Source organism: Chelonus insularis, unplaced genomic scaffold (genome assembly GCF_013357705.1).
Source record: "Chelonus insularis isolate UGA/USDA-ARS -01 unplaced genomic scaffold, ASM1335770v1 contig_337_pilon, whole genome shotgun sequence".
Lineage (NCBI taxonomy): Eukaryota > Metazoa > Arthropoda > Insecta > Hymenoptera > Braconidae > Chelonus > Chelonus insularis.
In genome coordinates this window covers 25,784-44,459 of record NW_023276503.1, presented here as the reverse complement: position 1 = coordinate 44,459, position 18,676 = coordinate 25,784, and the positions used below count along the sequence as shown (strand labels likewise).

The 18,676-nt window shown below is 28.8% G+C and overlaps 1 protein-coding gene across 6 annotated transcripts in view; it reads right to left on the bottom strand.

The window, feature by feature from the left end:
* Glut1 (Glucose transporter 1) overlaps window positions 1–16,751 on the bottom strand; it is a 45,907-nt gene extending 29,156 nt beyond the window's left edge. For 3 of the 6 annotated variants that reach the window (XM_035082052.1, XM_035082055.1, XM_035082056.1), the window contains exon 1: window positions 5,414–5,745. The gene's annotated coding sequence lies outside the window, so the exon portion shown is untranslated. Of the gene's footprint in view, window positions 1–5,413; window positions 5,746–15,801 lie in introns of those variants that run through there. The other 3 variants (XM_035082053.1, XM_035082054.1, XM_035082058.1) reach the window with 3 other exon arrangements.
* Between the last annotated feature and the right edge of the window lie 1,925 nt (window positions 16,752–18,676).

Here is an 18,676-nt window from a genome sequence, read left to right as displayed (position 1 = left end):
GAATTTTTTTCTTGTCTAGTGCCCTTTTCTGTATTATCTAAGAAATTGTTGAGGAATTAAAAAAAGAAGCTCTCCTTAAATAAAAAATATATTACAAGACATGGCTATTGTTCAACGATTACTAACTAAGAGGTGTACAAATATAAAGCTAAAGTCAACGAACTGGAATTGAAACATTGTCGCAGTATAATTTAGCCTTTGACTAATCTCAAGCTTCTTATGAATTGAAACTTACTTCCTTGAAACTGAGGTGAGAGTAATTTTAAGAAATAGCTTCATTATTTTTATTTGAATAATTACTTTTGAATTGCTGATATTTTAATAGACAACTTCTCTTGATTCTCATATCCCTCTACAACTATTTCATCAAGAATCATGAAAAAGAAAATAGAGAAAAGGTTCTCTGTTTGTTCTTTAAATGAGATAGAAAATTTTTATGTTTGCAGTAATGTTGGAGAATATATTTTTTTGAAATTAAAAATTATATGATGTTGACTGGTATGTAAGTTTGAAATTTATTCAGAAAATAGACAAATTAATATCCAAAAGTATTATCTAATAAATTAAATTGGGTAGTAGTTTGAACAGAAATCATTTTAAATTGAGATCTAGCTCAGAGATCCAAATAAATTGGTTTTAAGCTGAATCCATATTTGAAATTCCATGCTTCTTCAATATTTGGTTTGTATCAGGATGTCCTGGATGATAGCTAATGAGTTATTTAAATTGTAACTGAGTCGAAGGTGTGATTTTTTAAAAATTATCTAAAATATATCTTGATTTATTTTTCTTTTGTAATCAGTAATTGATTTATCTGGTGCAGAGAACATTGCTAAAATGGAATACGAAATTAAAAAAAATGAAAATTTAATGAGAATTCAGTGAATGAAAGCATTCTGGGAAAAACACTTGATGTTATTGTTTGTCAGTGTATCTTAAGTAAGTCAACTATTGCGAAAAGTGTGACTATAAAAAAACATTTGTTTTGTTTTCCTGAGGATAAAAACAATAAAAGTAGAAGAATTTTTGTGCTCATCAGCAGCAAAGCAATGAATGTTATATGCGGGCTATTTTAGGGAAAAATATCAAGAGGGAAATGTTGATAGTCAGAGTTGAAGCTCGAGAACATTTTAAATGTGGAAGATAAGTCGCACCAAAACAGAGATGATCCCCGGCGGTGCTGTGACCCGAAGTGAAAACGGATGACACGAAACAAACAAAAAGAAACAACAGAGTATTATCAAAACCGGCAGTTTTCCGTGCACAATCGTACTGCTTTTCCGCCTGTCCGTCAGAACGTTACAAATCGTTTTTTTTTTTTAGACATTTGTTTCTATTTTCATCATACGTTTTGTATTCACATGAATCAACGAAAATTTTCATCTATGCTACGATTTAATATTTAGTGCGGTTGTTTACTCCATATGTTCACTTCTGAATAAATATTAATATAAATTGTATGAAAAAAATTTTTACATCTTTTTTTAGCTTGTTATTTAACTTTCTTTACAGTCAATATCATCTTTATTCTTCTCTTCCAATAGATTTTTCGAAAAACAATTTCCTTGCTAGATTAAAGACTTTTGAAAATATTTTGTTTACAAGAAATTCAATTATTGATAAAAATAAAAACAATGTAGTACTTTTATAAAAATTAATTTCTGTTTTTTTATCAAAATGATTTTAATGATGTTCTAAATATTTTTTGTATCACACAATTAACCCAATTAAAAACTCCAAATCCACAAGAAATTCAAATATTATTTAATAATAACGATAATGACGAATAAAAATTTATGTTTATGTGTATTGTTTTTTTTAAAAGATTGTAAATAATAAAAATGAGTATTAATATTATGTCAGTGAAGTAATAAGTAAAAGTACTTGAAGGATAAAAATATAATAAAATGCATTTGTTAATTAAACCTGAAAGGTAAAGAGGCATTCATAATAACTGGAAAATGTTAATGTATGTCGTACGTACGTGGATGGTATTTAAATAGAAATGTTCATTAGATAATCTAAAGTACATCTTAAGTTTAGATGCGAACTTTTTAGTATGTAAGTAAGTATGTAATAAGATTAAATCTATACGAGAATTAGTCATAAATATAAGTATAAAGTATAAATGTTTTACATTAAATTTAAACGTTAAATGAATATCAAATATTTATCTCAAAAATGGAGTAACAAAGATTGTACTCAATTTCCTGGATCCTCATATGAGCTTTTTAATGATGTGATAATGAGTTGAAGAAACATTTTTATCATTATTACTTTTGTCGAAAAAATTCATCAACATCAAAGTGAATAGAATATGAAAGCTCTGATGGATAACGTGAATTAAAGTACACGAGAATACTGGAACGTGTTGAATATAGAATTTTTCATCTATTAAAATTAGATAACCATTTTTTGTTGTCCGCACACTCAGCAGATTTAGAAATAAGAGATCAATATAAGCAAATGCCTCTTCGTATATGCAGCGTCAACAATACAGATGCAACACTGCAAATCTCGATTTTCAAACAAGTTTTGTTACTACACATCTAAGTGTATTAAAAATGATGTTACCCATTCAATAAACATTGTAGTTATTTCTAACACATTTAGAGATTTGCAGTGTTGTCATTAGAAATTTTTTTTAATTAATTAACAAAATGAAAAATCTATTATTAATTATAGAAACATTCTGCTTATGAAATTAATTGTTATCAACAATATTTGGCAGTTGGAGTAATAAAAAAATTATAAGTAATCTTATTTAGTCCATAATAAGCAATATCCACTATGACATTTAGAGTATGAGAATTAATGAGCATTTTCAATTATTTATAACAATAAAATATTGTTATCGACTTTATTTAGCGACTGGATATACAAAAAATAAACAATACTTTTACTCTATCGATAATAAACAAATTTTACTAAAAAAAATTTCGTTTAACGAGAATGAACAAATTTGGAGTAAACTCTAGAACCGGAGGCATAGTAAGTATTCTCAATTGTTTATCATAACTAAATAATTCTATAGACTTTGTTTAACGATTAAAGTAACTGATAATTTATTCAATTCAATTTTAATAAAAAATATTTTTTTAACAAATGTCACATGTTGGGGATGTTTTAAATTAATAATCAAAATTGCAAAAAGCTGCAAAAATTCATTAGAATATTTTTTTACAGTTTATTTTATTATTCATATTATATTGTATCTAGTTGAATATTTAAATAAGTCAAAAGAACATTTTAAAGTAAAAATGTAACTAAAAAAAAAAGAAGAAAGAATTAATAATCCCAAAAAAGTTGGCTAATTGAAGAATTAAAACTTTAATACATATAACAGCAGCAGAAGAAAAAGGAAGAGTTTATAAAACCTACTTGTTCTCTAAAATAGTGCAAGCATTATTCTGATTACGAGTTGGATTAGTTGATAAAGAAAATGTTTGAATTCATACCGAGTTTCTTAGCATTTCTTGTGCGAATTTCGGTTGGAAGTGAAATAGTGAACAAACTGGTGCGTAAGAGAAACTTATAAGATGACAGTAACAGAAGTGAGAGAATGAAAGAAGCTGCGAGGGAGCAGGGGAAACAGGATAAAGAAAGAAAGAAGGTAACATGTATATAGATTTGTATAAAATAGACAAAGATAGCTCGTGCCAAGTCTGTTGAGCACACTCTACTCAGAGAATGTCGACTGAAACCTTCATTTGCGCCTGTTTCCGTGTTAATCAACTTCGTAATAATTGTCGCATTGAATATTCATATTTAACATTAAAAAGATAGAATAACGAATAGTACTTCATTAGAACTTTACTTTTTCATCTCACTAAAAGGAAATGAAAATTATTTTTTCTCTTTTTTTATCACTTATTGTTGGACTAAACGAAAATTATCTTCACCAATGTTATCACTGTAATTAGGTTTTACTGATAAAATGTCGGTCATAAAACCGTTATTTTCAAGTGAGATGTTAAAAGTGTGAAATATCGTTTAATTTAAACTGAAATATGATACTTAAGAACGGATTAAGTGTTGAAATAGTTCCAATTCGTAAGAATATCACTTGATGATTGATAATTTGATTATAAATTTCCGGCTTTGAAATTAAATTAGTCTAATCAACGCAGAAGGATTTACTCCATTTGTTCTCAGGCAATTTTCAGTGTTCCATTGTGAATAAATTTCTCATAGAGCATAGAAAAAACGTGCCCAAAAATGGAAACAGACTTTTCATTTTTTTTCATGCATTTTTGTGTTCTCATGTATCGGAGTGAGACAGCACTATAGACAGCATCGTGTGTTAGAAAAGGACGTAACTATTTAAAATGAAAGCAATGCACTTCTTATGGAAGAAGCCTAGTTTTTAATAACTTATTATTTGTTTATTACAATAGAAAAGATAGGATATTATCTATTTGCTTTTTTTTTATATGTGTGTCATATCAATTTAAATTGTTATTACATTTATATTATCATTGAAGATAATTCATGAATTTGATATGAAGTTTAAAAAAACCTAATGGGTTTTAAGTGGGTATTAATTTTATAAATTCTCGATGAATTATTAATATGAAGTGAAAAAAAAAAACAATTTTTGTAGTCAACAAACTTGTTTATCAACTGTAGAATAAAAATGACGTCTTAATAATAATGATATTCTTGATGAACATGACGAGTTTAGTTGTAGTTGATGCATGAGAAGTAAATTGATAGTTGAAGAATTTTGTGATAAATGTTTGAATTATAAATTGTTACATGAATGAATCATTTAACTGAATACTCGACTTTGTACTAAAAAGTATTTATTGCAGTCATATCTGTATTAACAATAAATTCAATTACTGTGGTAATAAAATATAGTTGTGGATGTTATAACACAGTTGTAGAGGCTATTATATTAGTAATAAAGGATCTATATAGTTTTTAGTGTTCGAGTGGAAGTATTTATTTAACTGCAAGAGTTATTACGAGTTGTAAATTAATATTAATCTTCAAGATTATTTATTTGAATGGTCTACACCTGAATTTTTTAATGAAAAATAAATGTAGTTTCTAAAATAAATTTCCATCAAAAGTCTTAAAAAAAACTGTATGATCATAAAAAGAATCATTTTATGCTAAATGAACTTTTAAATCAGTTGGTAGATTCATCTTTTGATTAAAAAAAGAAATTTCACTGACCAAAAACATCAGACAATACGTTATCTTTAGGTTAGGAATAGTTGTTTGAGAATATTTAAGTATAAAATGTAAGTCCATATGTTCAAAACTAATTAATAATAAATTCGCGATACTAAATAATATTATTTTAACAATAATTAAAATAAATATTCAATTAATTGTTGAACAACAATGAGTGTCCTTTTGATCAAAGTTACAAAAATGACCATATAAGTTGATAATTACTTACAAATGAAAGAATAATTATATGACCATTTTCAATGAGAATGTTGAAAATTGTCAATAATAAAATCCTTCAACTCGTAGCACACTTAGATATAATATTGAAACCATTCACTGAACCACTGACACCATTAACCAATAATGAGGCACTTTTTGTAGCAAAGTGAAAACGTAAAAATCACCAGTTACAAATTCTAGAACAGTTAGAGTTGGCAGATAAAATAAATTGTAATTTTCTTGTGACATTTAATCACTAGAAATCTTGAGGAATCACTCATGTCTGACAAGTGCAGCCGCATCTACTATACTAAACGTCGAGCAAGGCTGAAGTGAATAGAGACTGAAAAATCAGATTCACGATCCCCTACTACTTCTCCATATCACTGACTACCTATTCATAGGTATATCAACCAGGTAGCAGTCACGTTGATGTAATTACAAAAGGTGAATGGCCCAGTTATTTACAGATTGACATATGTTAACTGCAGACTATGGTCATGGCCTCATGATTGATGATATTTTAAACGATATTTGTGATAACGATAAACATAAGAGGATTATTTATTCAATAATGAATGGACAATAGAATGTAGGATAAATGTATGTCTGGCAATTATAATTCCATTACTTTGCCATCAATGACGTTGTTTTTCCTTGTCGTGATCCGGATTCTCATTTGCTGTGTCATGAGTAACATGGGTAATCTCTATCTAACACTAGAATCAAGAAGAAAAAAAATTTGCTCTACAGGAAAATTAATTCTTCAGTGTGATGTAACTATTACTTATACCATTTTTCCAATTATTTTCTTGAAATTATTTTCAACAAACAATAAAATTGCTTTGAATAATTAAATATTTATTTAATAATGATGCAATTATTTTTATAAAAAATAAAGAATAATTATTTTTAAAGCTTGGAAAATTTTTAGACTTGGATGAAGATGAATTAATTGAAGAATAATTGTAATTAAATTTTGAAAAGTAAAATAAAGTCAACTGATGATAAAAAAAAATTTCCACATAGATAACAAGTGATATGAATAAAATATGTAAAATCTTTTTATGTAGATAATTGATAAGAGAAAAAAAGTGAATAAATTTTTTTATTAGCAAGAAAATGCATAAATTATAAAAGAGCCAATTCAAGTTTCTGGTGGACCCAGAGAGACAATTCATTTCCACGAGTATCCATTTGGGTATTAGAAGATTTATTACTCGAGAACTCAAGAAGGAGATTCTCGATAAAAATACTTCACATACTGCAAGGAGATGAAGAAGGAAAGAGAGAAAAAAAAGCTTGCTATTGTTGATGGTATTTTTCGCCGTCGTATTTTCTACTTTTTCATGCGAAAGAATATACTGTCAAATGCAAAGAGAACATTTATCTTGTCTGTGTATTAAAACAAAATATATCATTAATCTAAAAGTTGTCGAGAAAATAAAAAATAAAAACAAAATAAAGGTATGTGTACATAAATGTAGTGTTTTAAAGCAAGTAAAAATATTGTTAGACCACTCTTCTCTCTTTTGGATGACAGCAGGTGCAGGAGAGACCGCAGAAACCACGCGTATTTCCATAAGTGACGGTCCCATACCCACGTAACGACTGCTGTGCCATGCAAACTAAAACCCAGGCCACATAAAGACGTTCCCAAAGGGCGTAAAAGCTAAGCAAAGAGTTGATGTTGCTGGAGAAAATATTCTCCGGGCGCTATTATGTATTAACGATGTTCATAAGTTATGTTATACATGACACAGCTCATTAAAGTAGAGCAACATGCTGTCTACATCTAGAGCATAGACTTATAGCAAGTCTATAATACGATGCTGACTTGAAAACTTGCTATAAATTTTATAGACATCTATAAATGTTTTCGGTAATCCTAGAACATCGTGACCGTTGATGGACATCGAGACATGAGGATCATGCAGTTAAGACCTTTGGGATTCAAGGGAAACTTCTTGCCGCACACTAACTCCCTAAGTTTAATCTCGACTGGGATTTTGAGATCGATAACGTCGACTAGAAGAGCTCCAACGTCGCTGCGACGCCTCTCGAGGGTGAGAAAGAGTGTGAGAGTGTGTGGGCTATATGCGCGCGCATATAAGTGTGTGTGTCTACAAGTATAGATGTATAGGGGTGTTGTTTAGACTGTTAATGCTCAGCAAATCTTTATAACAACTTTGAAAGAATTTTTTTGTTGATACTAGAGTGACAGTTACTAAGAACAATAATTAAGTCATTAATCATGAGGGACAAGTTGAGAAAACCGGGATACAGCCATTTTCATCACGTCTATAAGTACAAGGACAAAAAAACCTGTTCAAAATGATCCTCTTGAGGAATGATTGAAATTTATGTTATAATATAGAATTTATTATGTGGAAATCATTTTTCATATATAACGAGCTTGTCTACCTAATGATATGGTGAAAAAAAATTTTGTTATTCATCCGGGTTTCATTGATAATCATATTTTTTTTTATGAGAGCTCAATAACAAATCAGTTAAAGTGTACTTATATTGTCAGGGGAATTTTTTTAAATGAGTAATTACATTAATTGCAATATATATTTACTAAAACTGATATTTATTTAGTTATATTTTTATATTTTATTCCTTGCAGTTACAGATTTTTCTTGCAGTCATCAAAGAGACTACTTCAGAGACACATTTACAATTTATTACTAAAATAAAATGGATATTTTTTCTATTTATCATTACCTACTTTGCTATTTTTGTAAAATAATTGCCATTTTTCTATCTTCATTTATTACATTGCAACGATAATAATCGATAGAAAATGCACTGAATATGATCCATTAAAACTTAATAGAAATTTTTACATTGAAATATATGAAAATAGATACTAAGTATACCTTTGTGGCTGTGTCACTATAATTATAGCTATCTTATTTCTATGAATGTAGTTAAAAAATATTTTTATTTATGCATCTAAACAGGTATAATAATAATAATGATAATAATAATAAAATAAGTTGATAAATGATTATTGTGAAAACTGACACAATACTAATAAAAAAAATTTTAAATGCCTCGATGAAATTTTCCATGTCAACTTTTTTGTTCGTGAAAGCAATGTATGAATAGATAAAAATATTTATTGAAACATAGATTGAAATTTTATAAGAAGGATTATAGATGGAATTAAATTTTTCAGAGACATTTAAATTGGAGTGACAATCATTTTAAGTTCAACAGATAGATTTTTCGTATAAAACATTTGAGTTGGGTGACAAAAATTTATTGATCATTAAATTGATAGCTTCTCCATGTCAAAAATGTGCTTTATGACATATTTTTTATTCATGACATGTATCTGTGCAATTAAAATATTTTACATTTAATTCATGATATTTTTAAAGCAGTTTGATTATTTTTAAAAATAACAATCAACAGAAATTAAAAATGTCTACTTTTAAAAAATCAAAAATTTTTGTGATATATTTTTAAATAAATTTAAATATTACTTATTTCGTTGCCAGTTATTTTTTGTTTTTAAATATTTTTTAAGAATAAAATGTTTTATTAATTTGTCATAATATAATAGTAAATTTATTAATATCTTTGTAACAGGATTAAATTGAGCATAATTTAATTTTTTGTAAAAATCAGTAGTGTACCTCAATAATTGGTCGTCCAACCCTTCATTTAATAATAGTATGTAATAAAAGAATACCAAATAATAATTCACTCCATCAAATTTGAATATTTTACGAAATATAGTTATTATTTGTTAAAACTATATTGCTTTGCAATCAAGGATAATCTAATAACTGGTGAAAAAAATAATGAAAAAATGGTGGGAGGTATGACGTCGGTTACTCTCAATTTCACGGTAATCGTCGCAGAAACCGTTGCACCGTTTAATTGGTCGACGATTAAACGTTATATTTTTTTTTTTTGTTGCATGTGCTAAAAATTATTCACTTGTTTACAAAAGATCTCAGAAATTTTTTTGCATACACTAAACAAATACGTATTTATAGTTAAATTATGTTTTCATGCATAAATAATAAATGGGCATATCTAGAATGCAAATATTTTCCAAGTATTTGACTGTAGTTTTTTTTGAAAAAAAAATAAATAAATTCATATACAACTGCAAAAAGAATAAATAGTTCAAATTAGCTGGATTAAAAAAACTATGTAATGAAAAAATGTAATATTAAAATTTTTTAAAATAAGTAACGTTATATAGTGAATGTAGAATTTATTTATGTAATTTTATTTATCAAGTACTCAAAAAGCTACATGACGGTAATTAGAAAATTATGCGAATTTAATTCATCTTTTGACAATGTCTCAAAAATACAATTAAAAGAGAGAGAAAACTCGTTTGCACATGGAATTTAATGATGTTTTTAATTAATTAAAAAAATTAAAAAGAAAAAAACAAAATCAAAATTCTCTGAACAATTATAGATATATTTTCTCACTAATTAAATATTTTTATTATTCTATTGCTGAATAAAATAAAAAAAGCATTTTTTCTAACGATTGAAGAAATCTAATAAAGATAAAAGAAATTTACAGAATCCTTACATGAATTTCGTGCACGTCAAGAGCACTTTAATACATTATGCTAATGTCGATGTTGAGTTTGGAGTGATTTTATCGTAACAGATGCGGATGATGCTTTATTGATGGATGTTGTTGAAGAGTGACAACAACAGGAGACTTGAACGAGTTATACCTAGCCCTAGATATATTCACTTAACATGTGTAGACACTTCTATATACTGTAAGATAAGAAGATAAGATAAGAAGAAAACCAAGTAAACCCTGAGTAAAGAGTAATGGTGTGGATTAATGTGAGAGCTTCGAAAATCAATTATTTTCAAGCTAGTCCCAATGGAGAGTTTATCTCGGGTGCGGTCGAGTTGTTATATACATATATATATATGTACAGATATATATATATATATATATAGATGAAGTGTGCAAGAAACACTTCAAATCTCTATAAGCAGAGTGGTTTATGTGTGAATGCACCTACATGCAAGGAGGTAATTACATTAGTTGACCTAAACGAGCTTCTAAACTCTGCATACTAATTCCACTTGCATGCTTGAGTCTGCCCCATTGTAGCCAAATAACTCCCAGCACTTTCTGCACTACTACTTCTTCAAGTACCAAAGATTCTTTATCGTTTGGTGCAGTGTAATCATGCGGCCCAGACAATGAAAGACAATGAGGAATCAAGAAGAATCAAAATCATTGAAGAAGTGTTGATTGCCAATTGACCTTGAAAAATAAATATTGATATTTTTATCCAGTTTTACATCAACCTTTCAATTTCACACAGAGATATAATTCACTCTAATCAGTTCCAGTAAATTCATACATTTTATACCTTTTAATCATGACTCTTTTTTTTTTTTTATTTCAAATAAATTATGATTATTTTTTCTACAAATAATGACTCAACACTTTTTCTGAAAGCATCAATAGTAGGGAAGTTATTTTGTGAAATGCTTGGAGTTGATGGTATCCTACATCTAAGTCTAGGTTGAAAATGAAGATGTAAGAATTGAGGAAGTTTATATTTTAATGAAGAACTTCATTGAAATAATATTAAAGAGGTTTTTAGAATCTTGGAAGATATTTAAAGATATGAAAAAAAAAATTTTTTTTAATTAAAAATAATGAATAAAGTTGACCAAAAACAAAAAAAAAAAGGTAACTTAAGTGATATAAGTGCAGTTATGAGACTCCATTTTCTAATTAAGAATATTTACCATATTGCTAATGAATTTAAGTTAAAATCCCATTATATTTCTAACAATAACCATAAAATAATTTCTCATTAAACATTTTCTATACGCAATACGCTTTGAAAAAGCTGTATCTTGGTGCATTAACTTGCAATTTCCAACTCAAGTATGATTAAATTACCATAACTTACGATGAATATACACTGGGTTATTTTAAATTTTATTAACTGAACTAAGTTATAATATAGATAACAAAAAAAACACACACTTTTACTATGAATTAATTCATTAATACTAAACTTAAATAAATAATAAATAAAAATGATAATAAGTTAAAATGAATTGAAAACAAAGTTATTCTAAGTAAGATAAAAAATAGAAAAAATAATAATTAATTATTCAATGGATGGTTGAGAGACTTTTTGCAACTAAAATAAAAATTAACGAAAAAAAGTTAAGTGATGTTGTGCAGAAAAGGGATGGGCAAAAGGTGGTGGCAGGTAAGAAGAATAATGGCTCCATCAAATTGGCTAAAGCGTTTAAAAAAAAAGAAGAAAGAAACAAATGTGGTATAATTTAATTCATCATTGAGACTTAACTCCAAAGAATCACTGAAATTAGCTATATAAGGGCACTAAAAAATTATTTTTACTTCAATGTTCTTAATAAAGATTTTTTTTTTTTAAATAAAGAAGTGTTACTTTACTTCTTGGAGTATCCTAATTTATTGTAGATACCTCATATTGCCCCGGTTTTCTCTATTACAGTATCAACGTTTTTGTTTCCTTGACATCAATCTAAAGAAATAATATATTTAGAAAATATTTTATTTAAATAAAAGAAATGATTTATTGCAAATTCATTAGTTAATTTGTTTCGTGCAGTAAGATATTATTAATTGATGGAAAATTCAAAAATAGCATTGGTTAACATCATTATCATATTCTGTTTTAATTAAAGTCATTTTCTAAATGATGCTAATTAATTCATGAACATACCTAAAATTACAAAAAAAAAATCAAAGTATTTGAAAGTTAAACTTGAATAATACTACATCATCATCATCACTTTTCGCATAATTATCTTAAATTTTCATCGCAGAGGAAATAGTATTTTGTTTAGCCATTTTCGTACGATAAAATTTAAAGCAAAATCTCTCGTGTTAGGAATATCTGAGAATTATTTAGTCTTCATAACCAGGACACTGCAGAATATTCAGAAGCTGCAATGAAAATAACCCGGAGATTTTGATACACTCAATTATTGCAGTTATTTTCCGGTCATTAGCACAATGGTGATTCTCATGGTCCTAAACTAGTGGTTCTCGTTACCGGAAGAAGCATGAGGGGACCAGAAAGTTGGTGGCTTTCATTAAGAGCTAGGGTATTGTGTTATAAATGTTATAATTTACTATACCTATTCTCACCAAACTGACCTCTCTTAAACTAATGAGTCTTTAATTTACAATATTCTACTGTGACTTACAAACTAACACCTTCGTGTTTCGCAAAATCAATTATTTCACAAGGTGGTGAGAATATATGTCGTATGTTAACATTTGTTTCTTCTGTCTTTCTCGTTCTTGCGTTTTACCTTCTCTATCACTCACTTTGATGCCTTACCCTTTGCAACCTCAAACTTCACATGAAATTCTCATGCCAAGGTAAATTCCCGGGTGCATGCAGCTAACTTTTGGTATCCCATTATACCCTTCGTATCAACTCATATTAAACATTGTCGAGATTGTCTTTTTGTCGATTAATTTTCTCCTCACTTGTTCTTTACTCAGAGAAAATTTACTGAGAAACTATAATAGGATGGTAATACTCCAACCAAGTCACTTCTACTAATAGCCAACAACTTTTACATTTTCATCCAGAACAATGAATCGATTAAGGGGAGAAACTCCAAATTACCGATAAGTCGAAACTAAAATTAAAACTTTATCAATTATTCATCATTCAATATCATTTTCTTATATCTACAGATAATTGAGATCAGAAATGTGATTGAAAAGAACTATTAATTTGTTCCTTTACTTCTATATTCTATTAAATGACTTTGCTTATAATATATCATTCTTTTTTTCACTAATGGAAACTTGATGGATTAATCAAATACATTTCTAGTATTATTAGACTCCAATGTTCATGCTTATTTACATGAAGGAATTGCTAATAAAATTAATAGTAGTATTTATAGTAATCCAATTTAGTTGATTCTCAGGTAGATAAAGAATTCAATTGAATTGAAATTTTTGTAATACAACAATAATGACTTTTATATTTTGCCTTAAGCACTTTACCCAACATAATTATTAAGAGATGAAGCTTCTACCCTAAAAGCATCCGGAAATTATATCGTTCAATTTTTATCCTTTGATAAAACTACAGCGGATCTAAAAGGAAGAAGTATACAAAAGTGTATTTTCTATGAGAAAATAATTCTTAAGATGAATATATTTTAATTAAATTGATTTAGCTATAACTTTACATGACCAAAATATTAATAATTAATGCCATCAACAATTCATTGAGCTTCTAGATGCTTAATATCTAAACTTGATGAATTATTTCTATGAAAGAGTGATAATCATTGATGATAGGCAGAAAATAGTAAATTAAATAACTATTAAAATTAAAATAATCCCATTTTTGTATGATTATTTAATATTTTATTCATTCAACTAAATTATTTTCCCTTCCAAATGAATATTCTAATCAAATAATTCATCTTTTTGATCTCATTGTAAATATTATTCATAAGAATAAACTTTGATGACTTATTGAAAGACTTATTGCCTAATACAAAAGAAGGTTCAGTAGATAAAAATTGAAATTCTTTCAAAAATTTCCTTCCCAAAAAATAAAAGTTTCTTCAAACTCTAGAACTAAAATCAATGCAAATCTTCGCTCATCTTAACGACAACAATCCTCATAACAATAAAAATAATACAAAATCAATACCAAGAATTTCAATGCTTTTATTATGTTACTCAAAAAAAAAGTCTCATTCATTTCTTGATATCAAAAAAGGGCCATTTAATGAAATGATAAAAGATAAATATTCTGTTGAAAGCTGCAACAGTTTATAAATATGTAATAAGTAAAAATGACAGCTGACACCAAGGTGCAATAAATTAATAGAGAACAAAATATTTTGAATAGTGTATTAACGAGAAAATGTCATAATAGAGAGGTCAGTGGATCACAGGATATATTTTTACCAATAATTGGTAATGTCAAAACGGAAATGAAACGACAGAGAGGTGTTCACAGCCACCCGAGGTCAATCAAACTCTGACGCGCACGTCGGGCAATCGGACTCCACCACTGCGTGGCACCAAAGCCACCAGTTTTGTCGCAGAGAACAGCTCAATTGTGTTGTCTTTTTCTTTCACTTGTCTCTCCCACTCTCGCTTACTAACTTTACTAGGGTTGTAAGGTAGTTCAATACGGATATTCCTATCAATATTTCCATAAATCACTGCCTCTTCAAAACCATTCTATAAATCTAAAGTTAGAAACCAGGTGTTTTCTGATAAATTTCACCATTTCTCTCTCATCCTTTATTTCTTTACTCTCTTTAAATATTCCAAATAATTAATTATTTATGTTTTAAATTATTTTTAACTCATTATGGGATTCTTTTTAAGTAATTAAAGCTTATTTAAAAATTTTACAACAATGTTAATAAATTTTTGAAGTTATTAATAAATTAAATTAACTATAAATATTAATTTGATGTTAATTAAAACAAAAAAACGAAGAAATAATTAGGGAAATTTTGATGATTTCATTCAAGTTGATTAATAATAATTTCATCTTTATTAATTAGCAAAATTATTTTTCACTTTATTACTAGGTCAATTGTCTCGAATTATTTATTTTTATTTTTCAAACATGTCAAAAGAATTATTCTCCACGGGCAGAGAGTTGAAATTTAATTAAAACCGTGTCTTAATTTAAAAATAAATTATAAGAAAAAAATATTTATATATATATAGTTAAAATTGAACGATCAGTAGAAAATGTGTAGAAGGCGTATCTAATGCAAAAAATACCTGGATTTCTTGAAACTCATGTCAATACTAAAAATAGATTTGAACAAAATATTGTTTAAATCCTCCAATTTTCCTATAATCTTATTAGATGAATTGCTGAAGAGTATCGAATGTTGGATTATATTTGGAAAAAGAATATAAAATTGGAAATAAAAGAAAGTCTAATCTTGACTGTTACTGTCGACAATTTGTCTAGGTTATCGATTGGTTTAGTGAACTCGTAACACTTCTGCTTGTGATTTCACGAGGCCTTTCGAAAGGAGATTGTAAGCAAAATGTGATTTTTATTCAGGATGTAATAAACATATAGTAAAAAAAAAAAAAAAACCATTCATAATAGAGAATAAGTTTAGAGGAAAAATAGATGAGTACAGAACAACACCCAATTCGCCCTCTGGATCGAGTTCACTAGATCCTGATGTACGTCACAAGCTCAAGCACTTAATATTTCACATAAATAGAAATAATTCATGGAATTCTTTACATAAAAGAAAGCAGTAAACCTCATTGTTGATAACATTAGATACCACTTGAATGATTATCAATAAAATAGACTATAAAACTCACTGAAATCTTGATCACAAAACTCACCCGATCGCTAGGATTTGATGTATTTCTCCAGGCTAACATTCCCGTGTAATCGAGGCCGTGGAAACGCTTCTAGTAATGACTTTGCAGGTTGTAGTGAAGGCAACGACGGCTGCCAGGGCAGTGACGAGGGCAGTAGTTACGTACGGAGCAACGCCAGCAACAACAACGGCACGAGTAACATCAGCAATGGTTATTAAGTTGTTCATGGCAGTGGTTAATGTTGCAGAAGGACCAGCAGTCCTCATGATGTCGTTGGGCAACATCTTCCATTGCCGCAGTTCACCAATAACTAGTTGTGATGTTGCACTAAGACACACCTCCGCCCTCCCGTTCCTGTGATGTACCTTATTATTTTGATCAGCTTTTGGACCTCTGACACTTGATATTCCTTCAGGACTATTCTCAGTTACACCAGACATTCTAACATCTTCACAAATATTTTATTTCGCAAGCTAAACATCCGAATGATCATTTATTTCCGTCAACTTGGAGTTTTTTATTGAATAAATATTGCTAAATAAAGGCTAATGGAAATGATGATTTGAAAGAAAACAAATGGAAATTAATTTAAATACTTGACATTGTGACGGATGATAAAGAAACTACTCATTCAATGCAATGGCCAGCACGTTCACCAGCACACACACGGTGAAGAGCACAGCACGGAAAGGCGGTGGTCCGTCAACTCGACCACTCTCTATTCTCTCTCTGTCTAGTTGACGTCCGGCTCGACGGTGGCGACGGCAGGAGACGCCCCAACGCGACGTTCTCTCTTCGACGTAGCGCGAACGACGACTCACCCCGCAATCCAACCACTCTCGGGCTCACTGGTTCAGTGCTGTGCTACCAACTTATACATTTAGGGTAACTGCAGCACCCCATGCGCGCGCCGTATTAACTTTATTTTGACTCTCTTTGTAGCGTACTGCTTCAATTGCTCAAATTATTTATTATTAACTTTTATATCTACTCTTTTTTTCAATTTTTTTTTTTTACAATATTTTTATATATTTTTAGCCAATGTAATGTTCAATTTTTCTTTTGGTACTGTGAGTTTAATTACAATTTACATGTGTGCTTTTTTCATTTAAATTTTGGAGTAATTGATAAAATGCAATTTTGTGATTACTCTGTTGTTATTTTGTTACTTATTTAAATAAAGCTTTGTTGAAATTATTGGTTCGGAAATTCATTTCATGTTATAATCAATTTTTTAATTAAAATAGTCTATAAAGATATTTTTTCTTCTAATTAAATGACATTGATGAGTGCATAAATTGTTATTGTTTTTATAAAAGAAAAAAATTTTCATTTTACAAAGAGGGTGCCTTTTACAAGAAATTGATGAAAAAAGTGAAACATTACATAAAGAAATCAAACACTGTATCAAGAATATACTTACTATTCAATTATTAATATTCATAGATCCTAAAGAAAGGAACGAAGGTCATATAGACGATCCAACAAATAAGTGGAAAGTTTATAATTACATATACAAGGTCGGTAGAAATGAATCAAATTACCGTTTTACCTTTAATTTGTTCTAAATAACAACCGACGTTCATTAAAAATAATTTTTATCAAAAATCCCTTAACTCAAAAGAGCTTTACTTCAAACTTACAAAAAAACAAAAAAAAAACAAAAACCTCTAGAATATATTTTTAATTAATCCTCTTAAAAATAATCAACGATTAAAAACGTGATTAGTTGATTTAAAAATAATTATAAATACAAAATAAAAATTGAGTGTAGAAAGATAATTCCATAGCCTATCAACACCAGTTCATAATAAAGAGGATATTAGCTAAACTAAATTTCCCTTAATTTAGTGAAATTACTAGCCTGGCAAAAATGACATAATTCTCACCGAAAAAAGCCTACTTATACTATCGATCAAAAACATTAACACAAAGCAAAGTCTCTTGACATTTTTATTCATGCCTGTATAATACTTCTGATCAAAATTTACAGTTTTTTATTGTTTGATGAGGTGGAAAGCAATCATTTAATGGAGTCAGCTGGGAAAGGGAATAAAATGATGAGAATTTAGCGAGAGACGCGGGCACAGAAGGGCCTTGGAGGTGGCCTGGAATGATCGGGCTCTTGGTGGTAAGGATGGCGGGGGGGTTAAAGAAGCCCTTGAAATCAATAGCCAGCCGGTACTGCCACCGCCAGTGCTACCACCACCTCCCTGATCCCGTACCTCATCCGTCGCGCACGGTCCAACCCTATACTCCACTGCTCTTGCTCTCTTTTCGTCGCATTCGCGTCCTCCCCACGACTACCCTCCTCCTCATCCCTCCTCTTACCCCTCACATTATTCCTCATCGTCGCGCTCTTTTTCTTTCTCTCTCGCTTGTTCGAATTTAATATTTATGTACATTCATCCGGAGTAACCTTTGCTATCGCCTCAGATCAGTCTGTTCAGTATCTACCTCAGATTCGAATATGTATCTGTTGCCGTATATATATCACTTTATCTTTTATATTTACATAAACTTCTTCATTGCATTCCTCTCTCTGCATTACTACTTAAAGTCTTCTAAATATTATTAACATTTTTTTATGCATTTGTAAACAGTCTTTTTTGCATTCTTTCATCGTTTTTATATCTGTATTTTTGTCGATTAAAAAATGTAAGGAATTCTTATCCACCCCTTGAGATATTCTTTGCCTTACTAATTTTTTTAAATACTTTGGAATATTTTTCCAGCACCTGGTGATTCTTTTATGCATAGTTGTTTTTTTTTTCCTTTCGGAATATTTCTCTTCTTTTTGCTTTAGAAAATATTATTTGGAAAATATACACTAGGATTTTCTTCTTCAATAAATTTTATTGCACATTTTAGGATGTTTTATGCGAGTAAAATGGTC